Raw genomic sequence first — 16,260 nt, forward strand, 5'->3', positions numbered from 1 at the left:
CTGCAACCAACTGCCTTTACAGACCATTCATCCACATAAGCGCTGTCGCGAGCTGCAGACAGCAGATGTGTGGCGAAGCCAAAGTCTCTGGAAGCTGATCACTGCTCGTGTGACTTCCACTGTCTGCAACCTCCACCACACAGGGCATATCCCACGACGCTAGTGTGATGGATTGCTTGTGACAGACTGATCATCTCTCGTACCTAGGTTGCATGCAGTCACAGTACGGTTGCCTGGAACCATCGGTCACTCGACTTCTCTTACAATGTCTTACATGACAACAGTTGGATGCCCCCCTCACCAGAGAGACAAATAGCGGTAAACAGAACAAAAAGGCAGATTGTGGCAAACATAAAATGACAATCCGTACAGTCATACGGGCACGGACGCCTGATAGGTTTACGGTGGACAGACCAACCAGGTATCATGCTGGTAGAGAATGTCGACGGCGCCAGTGAGCTCTGACAAGTGTCACTGAAGTGGACCCCAGGCGGCACTTTTCCACACAGCGCATCAGTGTAGCCATCTATGAACCCTACACCACGCTCCACTCGGCTCAAGACCCCGACCGACTGTCGGTGATGGAAGTTACAAAGCAGATCTATGATACGTTAACCCCTGCCATGGCTGACGCCTTCATAGCGCACGTAAGGAGGAAGGTCTTGACGACCACTACGGTCGCAGGTTTGAATCCTGCCTCGGGCATGGATGTGTGTGATGTCCTTAGGTTAGTTAGTTTTAAGTAGTTCTAAGTTCTAGGGGACTGATGACCTCAGCAGTTAAGTCCCATAGTGCTCAGTGCCATCTGAACCATTTTTAAAGGGCTTGACGCCATCAGTAAAGGCGAGACCGATAAATCACCGGGCTTGGGCAGACTCTCTTTGGAGTTCTGTCGGTCGTTCCAGTATTAACTCACAGAGCACTTCATTATCAGATGGCCATTCTGTTAACAAAAGTGTACATGGCCTTTCAGACGAACACTAAAAGCTTTTTATGCTCAAGCAAAGGTTACGTTTAATTACAAAGTATGTAGAAAAGCTAATCCAATGGCAACAGAGAGTTTTTTGAACCTCGTTATGGAACAAGAGTGGCAGGATGTTCATAGTGCCGATAACACAGATGACAAAAATATAATGCTTTGCTAAACACCTTTCTCATCCTTTTTGAGAGTTGCTTTCAATTAAAACGTTCTAAACAGGATATTAGCAGTAAAGGGCAGCCAGGATGGCGGGTAGTGGGATAAGGATATCATGTAGAACAAAGTGGGAGTTATATCAAAATGCCAGAATTAGTCACAATCAAGCCATTACAAACAGTATTGTAAGGTGCTTAGAAACGTTTTTTGGAAGGCAAAGAGTATGTTGTACGCAAATAGAATAGTTAATTCACAGGATAAATTTACAACCATATGGTCGTTTATGAAGGATGTATCTGGTCAGCAGCACAAGGTCGATGGTATAAAGGCAGTTTGTAGTAAAAGTATTTCTGTTACTGATAAGTCAGATATACTCGTATGTACGGTATTTAACAATCACTTCCTGGTCGGTGCTGGTGAATTAAATAAAATCTTAGTTTCTACAGGGAATCATATAACTGTTACTTTCTGAGATTGATGCCTGAAATATTCCTCTGTGATACTGACAAGGGCGAGATCAAGGAGTCAATAATTAAATCACTGAAGACTGAGGACTCTCATGGGTATGATGGAGCGGCTAGCAGAATATTAAAGTACTGTTCTGCACATGTTAGCCCTGTACTAATTCTTTTATTAAGAATGCTCAGCTTCCTGAACGGTTAAAGTACTCAGTAGTAAAGCCGCTATATAAAATGGGAGACAGGGATAATGCAGACAATTTTAGACCTGTGTCAGTGGCAGTGTGTAAGGATATTTCATCATTTTACATCAGACTTTCTGCTGTCAAATGTACAGCTCGACTTTAGAAGACGTTTAACAACTGAAAATGCTATATGCTCTGAGGGACTGGCTGGATTAAACTTATGGTTTCGAACACTGGACTTCGATGCATACCACACATGCAATGACATCGCCTGAATTATGGGTGCTGAAAGTTGATAATGAATCATGCTAAGTATCGTTGTTGCACCCCGATGGATAGGCGATTTCCGTTGTGTTTCCAGAAACTCATCGCATTTCTGAAACCTCCAAATGAAGTTCTGCACTGCTCCTCGTTGCAAACCTGCATTGCGCTGGCGGCTGTCTCCGGTCCCTCGTGACGAATTCGCAGCACTGTTACAGGGAACTGTTTTCATACGAGACTTAAAGATTTGATTCCTCACTCATCCAAGCCGTTTGAGAAATTTATTAGCCTGTCTTGTTATTCTTCCATATTCATTACCTTATTAACCATCCTGTTCCTATCAAAATGCATACGAAAAAATACATATAAAGATAAACTGATAAATGCATCGAACACAGACCTTCTGCTCCGCAGCCAGATTCTTTGGCCACTAGGCCGGCGGCGCTTTAGTTGAAGAGCTTCACGTTTTGGGAAGGGATCAGGCACGTTTCTATGAAAGTATTCTTTTTCCGACCCCAGTATGACGCGGAAGAATGCATAATTTCCGACTGTCTTTCGAGCCTGTCAATTTGGACTCGATTGCTCTTTATGAACGTTAGAGGTGGTTTTCTCTAAAGCGGTGAGGTAATGAACCACATTTTGTCTGAGTCTTTCATTTTAAGTTGTGCACAAGCGATCTGCCAAGTGCGATCCCAGTCTTTCCACTTGTTAGTGGAGAACGGGAAGAACTGAGCGAGTTCGCCCCTCTGCACACTAAAATCTCCAGCTGTTGGGGTATCCACTATGTAGATGGAAAAATAAAATCAGGAACAACGGTTAACGTGGCTTCAATTTAACAGTAGATTGAAGATGATGGTGGACGTAATGGTACTCTGGTGCTCGATGGTAGTGTGTTAAGTTGGTTCGAGGCGTACGTTTTTTTTTCTTTTTTTTTATGAAACCAAATATCAAGACAGTTACAACATGTCACCTACCGCTCAATTTGCAGGTAAAACATATTACGTGTGTTATACGTATACGACGTCAAATATTCGTATGTTTATTGTCAGTGTTATTTGTGCGATTGTAAAGTTTCAGTTGTGTTTTTAAAAGATTCTTTGGTATCTGTTTCATGTCGAAGGAGAACGCCGTAACAGACGTCGGCGCTGCCACGAAACTGAAGGCTGACCGCTGTTGCACACCAAGCGAAGGCCATCACGCTGCGACAAGGTTCTGTCGGCGTGCGTCACGGCGCTCTGATTCACGTAACACGAAATGAATTTAACTGTGTACAAAAAACATAATAATGGGCGGCCAATGACGCAAATGGAAATTATAATGATGATTGGTTTGTTCTTGTCTTGACGACATACGACTAACATCGATGTTAACTTAATACTTATGAAGTAATAAAATGCGTCGGTGGACGTGAGAATTTATTTATTTAACCATCACGAGTTTTCTAAAGTGAATGAATATCTGAAATAATAATTTGAATATGAATCTGACTGTATGACGACAATATTGATTTTTTTTGTGATCAAGTTTTATTGAAAATTTTGAAGTTCTTGACGTCTGAAGTGAATCGGCGGTCGATAGTTAAAAGCTAGAGTTTCGATAACACCCCAACTACAAATCTTTGTGAAGCCACCGTACTTTTGTGGAACGGGTGACACGTAAAATGATTGAAGTTTTCACTACACATCCGAGTTTGCAGAACGTTAATCTATTTCACTGTAAAAATTTCGGCAACGACGGCGTAGTATGTCAGTGTTGACAACGACCGGCTGTGAAGGAAATAATTAATGCTTTTCCTACTCTGTGATCGAAAGATTCTTGTACGTACCCTTGTGCGCTCTAAATGGAAATGAAGTCCCATGCTTCTTGACAGAGCGTAGGGGCACGATACGGGAGACCCGGCCCGCCGTACGAGGCAGGTTCCTAATGGAGGTGGTTTGCCGTTGCCTTCCTCCGACCGCAATGGCGATGAATGATGATGACGACACAACAACACCCAGTCATCTCGGGGCAGGTGAAAATCCCTGACCCTGCCGGGAATCGATCCCGTGACCCGCGTTTGGGAAGCGGAAACGCTAACGCGAGACCACGAGCTACGCTCTTTCGCTCAGTAAATTAATATTATTATCCTTTTAAAGGGAATATTTCGTAACAAAACGTTTGTGTTTCTATGAAAGTTACGTACTTATTATATGTACCTGATTAAAAGTTTTCGTCCACTGGGCGTACGTACAATGTTTACTGATGCTGTACGTTTAAATAACATAAAAAGAGACGTGGCACTGCAGTTTCGTTTTGATATGCAGTTATAGGGCCCCTGCTCTTCCTTATCTTCGTAAATGACATAGGTTCCAATGGGCACACCTTGCTGTTTGCACATGATTCAATCTTGTCCTCAAAAGAGCAGAATGTTGTACAGGCAGTCCAACCAGCAGAAATATTGTTCAATGAAGCTAAGGCCTGGTTTATCATGAACAAAAGGAAAATTAATGAAGAAAAAACTCAGAGGACGATATGCAGCCTCAGCAATACTGGAGCACTGGGTAATGCAGCAGATGTTAAACTTCTGGGCTTTCTCACTGATACCAAATTAACCTGGCAACAGCACACCAAACATGTGTGTTCCAAACTTTCACGGGTCCTGTACCTCTTTCGGAAACTGAAAAGTATAGCACCAGAGCAGTACCTGATAACTGGGTACTATGCAATGTTCCACACCCACATCAGTTATGGGCTGTTGTTGTGAGGCCATTCTGCAGGCTGCAAGAATGTGTTTTTACTGCAAAAGAAAGCAAAAAGGATCATTACTTAAAAAAAAAAAACCAGACCACTGTAAACCAATATTCACCAGGCTAGGAGTTCTGCTTACAGCAGCATATATTGAACTGCCTCTTCCACATAAAGAGAAAGCAGGATATCTACAGGAAGAGTAACGAAGCTCACAAATACAGCACTCGCAACAAAGACAGTATCGACATGCCAAGGTGTCGATTAGCGAAGACACAAAACAACTTCCCAATGGTGTCTCTAAAATCGTTTAATGCTCTACCTGATGACATTCGGTCGTTACCATGGTAGCAGTTTAAAACCACTATATTTGTAACCTAAAAGAGCGACCCTTCTACAATATTGAAGAATTCTTCTCTAGTAATAACGTAGTGTTTACTTGAGCTGCAGCACAGTTCCACGACTCCAACAGCAACTGTTATATTTAATTTCATTATATACTTGTGTCAATTATAATGGTGTGATATTATTGTAATCTAATTTATAACTTAAATATGTCTTGCGGTATTAAATTACTATCATAGAAGAGTTGTATTCATGTAGTTTGATAATGTTGTATCTTGATGCTGTTTGATCAGCTGTGGCTGATGAATGACATAGAATTGGTAATAAAGTAATAATAATAAAGGAAGGCGAATGATCGACTTCGGTTTTTTGGGAGAATTTAAGGAAACAGTGGTTCACCTGTAAAGGAGACCGCATATAGGACGCTGGTGCGATCTATTCTTGTACTGCTCGAGTGTTTGGGATCCGTACCAGGTCAAATTGAAGGAAGATATTGAAGCAATTCAGAATTGGGCTGCTAGATTGTTACTGGTGGGTTTGAGTCACATGTAAGTGTTACGGAGATGCTTTGGGAACCCAAATGGAAATCTCTGAAGGGAAGGCGACATTCTTTTCGAGGAGCACTGTTGAAAAAATTTAGAGAACTGGTATTTGAATCTGATTGCCGAACGATTCTACTGCTGCCAACATAAATTGCGCGTAAGGACCATAAAGATAGATACGAGAAATTAGGTTTTGTATGGAGGTATACAGATAGTTGTTTTTCTCTTGCTCTGTTTGCGAATCGAAGAGGAAGGGAAACTACTAGTAGTGATACAGGGTTTCCTCCGCCACGCACCGTACGGCGGTTTACGGAATTTCTATTTAGCTGCAGATGTAGTTGTGCACACACACACGCGGTCAGTAAAAAGTGATTGGCTGCAGGCGTGCGAAGTCGTCTCCTGCACTGTGGACTGACCGGCCATTTCAGAAACATGAACAGCTCCAGCACAGGCAATAGCCTGAATGAGGTGTGAAATGCATATTCAGTCTATCCCACTACCACACAATTATTTGCTGGAAAGTATTCCCCTGAGCTCATCCATTATCACCTCCTTTCATTTCTCATGTGGGAGGCTAGAGACACAGTCCTCGACAGTATGCTTACAGGTAACGCACTCATTAAACTCAACCCGCGATATTGTCCAACACCACCATCTGGTCAGTTGTGCTCATTTCCCGCCAAAAATAAAGATAGCACCTTCCACTGCAGCCCTTGTGCCGCCAGTTCACAAGGGAGCGAGAGATTTATTCTGATTTGTAGGTGGAGGGATCATCCAATGTTGTTGTTGTTGTTGTTGTTGTTGTTGTAGTCTTCAGTCCAGGAACTGGTTTGATGCAGCTCTCCGTGCTACTCTGTTCTGTGCAAGCTTCTGCATCTGCAAGTAACTACTGCAACCTACATCCTTCTGAATCTGCTTAGTGAATTCATCTCTTGGTCTTCGATTTTTACCCTCCACACTTCCCTCCAATACTAAATTGGTTATCCCTTGATGCCTTACAAACAGGTAAAGTGCTCAACTACGCACCAGAAAATGAAATACATTCGCAGTATACCCAGTCCTTAATGCTCTTAGGAAAATTAAGATGGGGCTAATTAAATACATGCCACCATGTATCAACATCTCTAGCTGCCTAGCTGTAGTAATGTATGACTGACAGCTACGTACAGGAAGGCCATGTCAGATTGGTGTGTCCCCACTGACGCCTTATGCAACTCCCATTGGGCGATCAGTGGTGGGATCATGCGGCCACGACCCTTCCACTCACTTACGCTGCAGCAGTGAGGCTAGTATAGTCACCTGACGAATGACACTCTCTCTCTCTCCTGAGACATCACGTTACGACACCACACGAGGGACAGATTTGAATAATGATGTGACAGAAACGGAGCAACAGCTGGACGCCATTCCACAGCAGTCTTTGCCCACCACAGTTTTTGATGCAATGGACTTAACATGCCAAGATTTTGCTGATCGCTGGTCCGCTATTGGAGTGAGATGCAATGGCAACCCACCATCCGCATTCCAGTTCTAAGTCACGTGTCCACAAGCAACTCACGCTGTGGAAACACGTGAAGCGACATCGGACACAATCTGATGCCTGTGTCTTGCAAACATTTGCCATGGAAGATGGATATCTTGAGACCGCCGAGAGCAATGAACGAGCCTAGACTGTACAACACTCAGCAGGCCAAGAGGCCACGGCGTCTGACATACTGCTCTCATATATATATTGACAGTAACTGTTCTCGAAAGAACAGATTACTGTTGTTGACCGTGCAGCTTTTCCCTAGAATAAATGATGACTAACTGAGGCCCTCAGCTGCCGACAGGTGTTGTTGATCTACCTCGATGTGGACAGCTGAAAATGTGTGCCCCGACCGGGACTCGAACCCGGGACCTCCTGCTACATGGCAGATGCTCTATCCATCTGAGCAACCGAGGACACAGATGAATAGCGCGACTGCAGGGACTTATCCCTTGCACGCTTCCCGTGAGACCCACAGTCCCAACTGCCCACAATTCAACATATGTAATGTACCTTATACACATTTGCCCATTCACACATTGCTCTCAGCCACGTCTCTGCCCCGTGAGCTGATCTCTGCAGCCAGCACCCTGCTAGAGTCACCTCCGACTCCGCAATACACCGTCACAGACGATACCCTCCCCCTCCCCCCCACCCACACACACACGCACAACTGTTGCCCACCCTGACCAAATGGGCAGACGGTTCCGAAGAGGCCGAGACGTCGACAGTCGACCACGAAAAGCCTGAGTGTGCTACCCATAGTAGATAGATACACTGACTGCAATAGTGTGAAAAAGCGATTGCGCCACAGCTGATGGATCACTTGTGCCACTTAGTGGCTCATAGCCACCTTTTCAGAGGAAATGGAATTGAGGTATACAGAACTGCGACCATCAATATCAACGACATATGTACTTGACCTAAGTTACTGTTGTTACAGGACATGATAAACGCAGCTAAAGTCGTATAGCTTTCCTCCAAGATGTCAGCACAGCAGCGTTCCCCAATGTACAAGTTTATGGTTACAATGTATTTGTGTCCCACGCTTCACCCAGCAGCAGCGGCGTCACAATACTCCTCGAGGAGGAGCTACAGGCTGATAATGTGTTCTGCCTCCCCAATGGCAGAGGGATGGCTCTCACAGTGCTTGGAGATCAACTTATCAATGTGTATGCTCCATCTAATTCCACAGCCCCCTGAGGCAGTGCGCCACGTTTTACAGAAATAGTGGCTCTTTTTTGCCAGGGCACACATGGCAAGATCGTTCTTTGCAGCTATTTTAACAGTGTTCTAGCGCCAGAGTACAAACTCTAGCGAGATTCTCCATCTGTCAAACTAGCACCTCTAGCTTTTGTTTGGGAGTTTAGACTGCTCGAGACTTGGGACCAACTAAAAGCAGATCCTCCCAAATTCATCTATTATGCGAGGCGTTCATCCAGCTGTATTGATGGGATATACATCTCTCATCCCTTTACACCCACATTGCCACATGCAGGGCTGCAACCAACTGCCTTTACAGACCATTCATCCACATAAGCGCTGTCGCGAGCTGCAGACAGCAGATGTGTGGCGAAGCCAAAGTCTCTGGAAGCTTAGCACTGCTCGTTGACTTCCCCTGTCTGCAAACTCGCCATTGAGGATGTGTGGCACTCATGCATCCACCACACAGGGCATACATATCCCACGACGCTAGCGTGATGGATTGCTTGTGACAGACTGATCATCTCTCGTACCTAGATTGCATGCAGTCACAACACGGCTGCGTGGAAAAATCGGTCACTCGACTTCTCTTACAATGTCTTACATGACAACAGTTGGATGCCCCCCTCACCAGAGAGACAAATAGCGGTAAACAGGACAAAAAGGCAGATTGTGGCAAACATAAAATGACAATCCGTACAGTCATACGGGCACGGACGCCTGATAGGTTTACGGTGGACAGACCACCCAGGTATCATGCTGGCAGAGAACGTCGACGGCGCCAGTGAGCACTGGCAAATGTCAATGACGTGTACGACAGGCGGCACTTTTCCACACAGCGCATCAGTGTAGCCATCTATGAACCCTACACCACGCTCCACTCGGCTCAAGACCCCGACCGACTGTCGGTGATGGAAGTCACAAAGCAGATCTATGATACGTTAACCCCTGCCATGGCTGACGCCTTCATAGCGCACGTATGGAGGAAGGTTTTGACGACCGCTACGGTCGCAGGTTCGAATCCTGCCTCGGGCATGGATGTGTGTGATGTCCTTAGGTTAGTTAGTTTTAAGTAGTTCTAAGTTCTAGGGGACTGATGACCTCAGCAGTTAAGTCCCATAGTGCTCAGTGCCATTTGAACCATTTTTAAAGGGCTTGACGCCATCAGTAATGGCGAGACCCCTAGATCACCGGCCTTGGGCAGACTCTCTTTGGGGTTCTATCGGTCGTTCCAGTATTAACTCACAGAACACTTCATTGTCAGATGGGCATTCTGCTAGCAAAAGGGTACGTGGGCTTTCAGACGATGACGCACAAATTTTAACACTAAAGGCTTTTTATACTCAAGCAAAGGTTACGTTTAATTACAAAGTATGTAGAAAAGCTAATCCAATGGCAACAGAGAGTTTTTTGAACCTCGTTATGGAACAAGAGTGGCAGGATGTTCATAGTGCCGATAACACAGATGACAAAAATATAATGCTTTGCTAAACACCTTTCTCATCCTTTTTGAGAGTTGCTTTCCATTAAAACGTTCTAAACAGGATATTAGCAGTAAAGGGCAGCCAGGATGGCGGATAGTCGGATTAGGATATCATGTAGAACAAAGTGGGAGTTATATCAAAATGCCAGAATTAGTCACAATCAAGCCATTACAAACACTATCGTAAGGTGCTTAAAAACGTTTTTTGGAAGGCAAGGAGTATGTGGTACGCAAATAGAATAGTTAATTCATAGGATAAAATTACAAAAAAAAATGGTTAAAATGGCTCTTAGCGCAATAAGACTTAACTACTCAGCTCATCAGTCCCCTAGAACTTCGAACTACTTAAACCTAACTAACGTAAGGACATTACACACATACATGCCCGAGGCAGGATTCGAACCTGCGACCGTAGCGGTCGCGCGATTCCAGACTGTAGCGCCTAGAACCACTCGGCACCACGGCCGGCCGGTAAAACTACAACCATATGGTCAGTTATGAAGGATGTGTCTGGTCAGCAGCACAAGGTCGATGGAACAAAGGCAGTTTGTAGTAAAAATATTTCTGTTACTGATAAGTCAGATATGCTCGTATGTACGGTATTTAACAATCACTTCCTGGTCGGTGCTGGTGAATAAATAAAATCTTAGTTTCTACAGGGAATCATATAACTCTCTTCCTTTCTGAGATTGATGCCTAAAATATTCCTCTGTGATACTGACAAGGGCGAGATCGAGGAGTCAATAATTAAATCACTGAACACTGAGGACTCTCATAGGTATGATGGAGCGGCTAGCAGAATATTAAAGTACTGTTCTGCACATGTTAGCCCTGTACTAATTTTTCCACTAAGAATGCTCAGCTTCCTGAACGGTTAAAGTACTCAGTAGTAAAGCCGCTATATAAAATGGGAGACAGGGATAATGTAGACAATTTTAGACCTGTGTCAGTGCCAGTGTGTAAGGATATTTTATCATTTTACATCACACTTTTTGCTGTCAAATGTACAGCTCGGCTTTAGAAGACGTTTAACAACTGAAAATGCTATATGCTGTGAGGGACTGGCTGGATTAAACTTAAGGTTTCGAACACTGGACTTCAATGCATACCACACATACAATGACATCGCCTGAATTATGGGTGCTGAAAGTTGATAATGAATCATGCTAAGTATCGTTGTTGCACCCCGATGGATAGGCAATTTCCGTTGTGTTTCCAGAAACTCGTCGCCGTTCTGAAACCTCCAGATGAAGTTCTGCACTGCTCCTCGTTGCAAACCAGCATTGCGCTGGCGGCTGTCTCCGGTCCCTCGTGACGAATTCGGAGCAGTGTTACACGGAACTGTTTTCATACGAGACTTAAAGATTTGATTCCTCACTCATCCAAGCCGTTTGAGAAATTTATTAGCCTGTCTTGTTATTCTTCCATATTCATTACCTTATTAACCATCCTGTTCCTATCAAAATGCATACGAAAAAACTGCTAAATGCATCGAACACAGACCTTCTGCTCCCCAGCCAGATTCTTTGGCCACTAGGCCGGCGGCGCTTTAGTTGAAGAGCTTCACGTTTTGGGAAGGGATCACGCACGTTTCTATGAAAGTATTCAGTTCACAAGGGAGCAGAGAGATTAATTCTGATTTGTAGGTGGAGGGATCATCCAATGTTGTTGTAGTTGTTGTTGTTGTAGTCTTCAGTCCATAGATTGGTTTGATGCAGCTCTCCGTGCTACTCTGTTCTGTGCAAGCTTCTGCATCTCCAAGTAACTACTGCAACCTACATGCTTCTGAATCTGCTTAGTGTATTCATCTCTTGGTCTTCGATTTTTACCCTCCACACTTCCCTCCAATACTAAATTGGATATCCCTTGATGCCTTACAAACAGGTAAAGTGCTCAACTACGCACCAGAAAATGAAATACATTCGCAGTATACCCAGTCCTTAATGCTCTTAGGAAAATTAAGATGGGGCTAATTAAATACATGCCACCATGTATCAACATCTCTAGCTGCCTAGCTGTAGTAATGTATGACTGACAGCTACGTACAGGAAGGCCATGTCAGATTGGTGTGTCCCCACTGACGCCTTATGCAACTCCCATTGGGCGATCAGTGGTGGGCTCATGCGGCCACGACCCTTCCACTCACTTACGCTGCAGCAGTGAGGCTAGTATAGTCACCTGACGAATGACACTCTCTCTCTCTCCTGAGACATCACGTTACGACACCACACGAGGGACAGATTTGAATAATGATGTGACAGAAACGGAGCAACAGCTGGACGCCATTCCACAGCAGTCTTTGCCCACCACAGTTTTTGATGCAATGGACTTAACATGCCAAGATTTTGCTGATCGCTGGTCCGCTATTGGAGTGAGATGCAATGGCAACCCACCATCCGCATTCCAGTTCTAAGTCACGTGTCCACAAGCAACTCACGCTGTGGAAACACGTGAAGCGACATCGGACACAATCTGATGCCTGTGTCTTGCAAACATTTGCCATGGAAGATGGATATCTTGAGACCGCCGAGAGCAATGAACGAGCCTAGACTGTACAACACTCAGCAGGCCAAGAGGCCACGGCGTCTGACATACTGCTCTCATATATATATTGACAGTAACTGTTCTCGAAAGAACAGATTACTGTTGTTGACCGTGCAGCTTTTCCCTAGAATAAATGATGACTAACTGAGGCCCTCAGCTGCCGACAGGTGTTGTTGATCTACCTCGATGTGGACAGCTGAAAATGTGTGCCCCGACCGGGACACGAACCCGGGACCTCCTGCTACATGGCAGATGCTCTATCCATCTGAGCAACCGAGGACACAGATGAATAGCGCGACTGCAGGGACTTATCCCTTGCACGCTTCGACGTGAGACTCACAGTCCCAACTGCCCACAATTCAACATATGTAATGTACCTTATACACATTTGTCCATTCACACATTGCTCTCAGCCACGTCTCTGCCCCGTGAGCTGATCTCTGCAGCCATCACCCTGCTAGAGTCACCTCCGACTCCGCAATACGCCGTCACAGACGATACCCTCCCCCTCCCCCCCCCCCCCCCCACACACATGCACAACTGTTGCCCACCCTTACCACATGGGCAGACGGTACCGAAGAGGCCGAGACGTCGACAGCCGACCACGAAAAGCATGAGTGTGCTCCCCATACTAGATAGAGACAGTGACTGCAGTAGTGGGAAGCAGCGATTGCGCCACAGCTGATGGATCACCTGTGCCACTTAGTGGCTCATAGCCACCTTTTCAGAGGAAATGGAATTGAGGTATACAGAACTGCGACCATCAGTATCAACGACATATGTACTTGTCCTAAGTTACTGTTGTTGCAGGACATGATAAACGCAGCTAAAGTCGTATAGCTTTCCTCCAAGAAGTCAGCACAGCAGCGTTCCCCAACGTGCAAGTTTATGGTTACAATGTATTTGTGTCCCTCGCTTCACCCAGCAGCAGCGGCGTCACAATACTCCTCGAGGAACCTCGAGGAGGAGCTACAGGCTGATGACGTGTTCTGCCTCCCCAATGCCAGAGGAATGGCGCTCACAGTGCTTGGAGATCACCTTATCATTGTGTATGCTCCATCTGATTCCACAGCCCCCTGAGGCAGTGCGCCACGGTTTACAGAAAAAGTGGCTCCTTTTTTCCAGGGCAGACATGACGAGATCGTTCTTTACTGCTATTTTAACAGTGTTCTAGCGCCAGAGTACCAACTCTAGCGAGATTCTCCATCTGTCAAACTAGCACCTCTAGCTTTTGTTTGGGAGTTTAGACTGCTCGAGACTTGGGACCAACTAAAAGCAGATCCTCCCAAATTCATCTATTATGCGAGCCATTCATCCAGCTGTATTGATGGGATATACATCTCTCATCCCTTTACACCCACATTGCCACATGCAGGGCTGCAACCAACTGCCTTTACAGACCATTCAGCCACATAAGCGCTGTCGCCCTCTGCAGACAGCAGATGTGTGGCAAAGCCAGAGTCTCTGGAAGCTTAGCACTGCTCGTGTGACTTCCCCTGTCTGCGAACTCGCCATTGAGGATGTGTGGCACTCATGCAACCACCACACAGGGCATATCCCACGACGGTAGCGAGATGGATTGCTTGCGACTGACTGATCATCTCTCGCACCTAGGTTGCATGCAGTCACAACACGGCTGCCTGGAACCATCGGTCACTCGACTTCTCTTACAATGTCTTACATGACAACAGCTGGATGCCCCCCTCACCAGAGAGACAAATAGCGGTAAACAGAACCAAAAGGCAGATTGTGGCAAACATACAGTGACAATCCGTACAGTCATACGGGCACGGACGCCTGATAGGTTTACGGTGGACAGACCACCCAGGTATCATGTTGGTAGAGAACGTCGACGGCGCCAGTGAGCACTGACAAATGTCACTGAAGTGGACGCCAGGCGGCACTTTTCCACACAGCGTATCAGTGTAGCCATCTATGAACCCTACACCACGCTCCACTCGGCTCAAGACCCCGACCGACTGTCGATGATGGAAGTCACAAAGCAGATCTATGATACGTTAACCCCTGCCATGGCTGACGCCTTCATAGCGCACGTAAGGAGGAAGGTTTTGACGACCGCTACGGTCGCAGGTTCGAATCCTGCCTCGGGCATGGATGTGTGTGATATCCTTAGGTTAGTTAGTTTTAAGTAGTTCTAAGTTCTAGGGGACTGCTGACCTCAGCAGTTAAGTCCCATAGTGCTCAGTGCCATTTGAACCATTTTTGAAGGGCTTGACGCCATCAGTAAAGGCGAGACCCCTAGATCATGGAGCTTGGGAAGACTCTCTTTGTAGTTCTATCGGTCGTTCCAGTATTAACTCACAGAGCACTTCATTGTCAGATGGGCATTCTGTTAGCAAAATGGTAAATGGCCTTTCAGACGATGACGCAGAAATTTTAACACTAAAAGCTTTTCATACTCAAGCAAATGTTACGTTAAATTACAAAGTATGTAGAAAAGCTAATCCAATGGCAACAGAGAGTTTTTTGAACCTCGTTATGGAACAAGAGTGGCAGGATGTTCATAGTGCCGATAACACAGATGACAAAAATATAATGCTTTGCTAAACACCTTTCTCATCCTTTTTGAGAGTTCCTTTCCATTAAAACGTTCTAAACAGGATATTAGCAGTAAAGGGCAGCCAGGATGGCGGATAGTCGGATTAGGATATCATGTAGAACAAAGTGGGAGTTATATCAAAATGCCAGAATTAGTCACAATCAAGCCATTACAAACAGTATTGTAAGGTGCTTAAAAACGTTTTTTGGAAGGCAAGGAGTATGTGGTACGCAAATAGAATAGTTAATTCATAGGATAAAATTACAATAAAAAAAATGGTTCAAATGGCTCTTAGCACTATGGGACTTAACTTCTCAGGTCATCAGTCCCCTAGAACTTGTTGTTGTTGTTGTTGTGGTCTTCAGTCCTGAGACTGGTTTGATGCAGCTCTCCATGCTACTCTATCCTGTGCAAGCTTCTTCATCTCCCAGTACCTACTGCAACCTACATCCTTCTGAATCTGCTTAGTGTATTCATCTCTTGGTCTCCCTCTATGATTTTTACCCTCCACGCTGCCCTCCAATACTAATTTGATGATCCCTTGATGCCTCAGAACATGTCCTACCAACCGATCCCTTCTTCTGGTCAAGTTGTGCCACAAACTTCTCTTCTCCCCAATCCTATTATATACTTCCTCATTAGTTATGTGATCTACCCATCTAATCTTCAGCATTCTTTTGTAGCACCACATTTCAAAAGCTTCTATTCTCTTCTTGTCCAAACTATTTACCGTCCATGTTTCACTTTCATACATGGCTACACTCCATACAAATAGTTTCAGAAATAACTTTCTGACACTTAAATCTATACTCGATGTTAACAAATTTCTCTTCTTCAGAAACGCTTTCCTTGCCATTGCCAGTCTACATTTTATATCCTCTCTACTTCGTCCATCATCAGTTATTTTGCTCCCCAAATAGCAAAACTCCTTTACTACTTTAAGTGTCTCATTTCCTAATCTAATACCCTCAGCATCACCCGACTTAACTCGACTACATTCCATTATCCTCGTTTTGCTTTTGTTGATGTTCATCTTATATCCTCCCTTCAAGACACCATCCATTCCGTTCAACTGCTCTTCCAAGTCCTTTGCTGTCTCTGACAGAATTACAATGTCATCGGCGAACCTCAAAGTTTTTATTTCTACTCCATGGATTTTAATACCTACTCCAAATTTTTCTTTTGTTTCCTTTACTGCTTGCTCAATATACAGATTGAATAACATCGGGGAGAGCCTACAACCCTGTCTTACTCCCTTCCCAACCACTGGTTCCCTTTCATGTACCTCAACT

This window comes from Schistocerca piceifrons, chromosome 6 (genome assembly GCF_021461385.2).
Source record: "Schistocerca piceifrons isolate TAMUIC-IGC-003096 chromosome 6, iqSchPice1.1, whole genome shotgun sequence".
Classification (NCBI taxonomy): Eukaryota; Metazoa; Arthropoda; class Insecta; order Orthoptera; family Acrididae; genus Schistocerca; species Schistocerca piceifrons.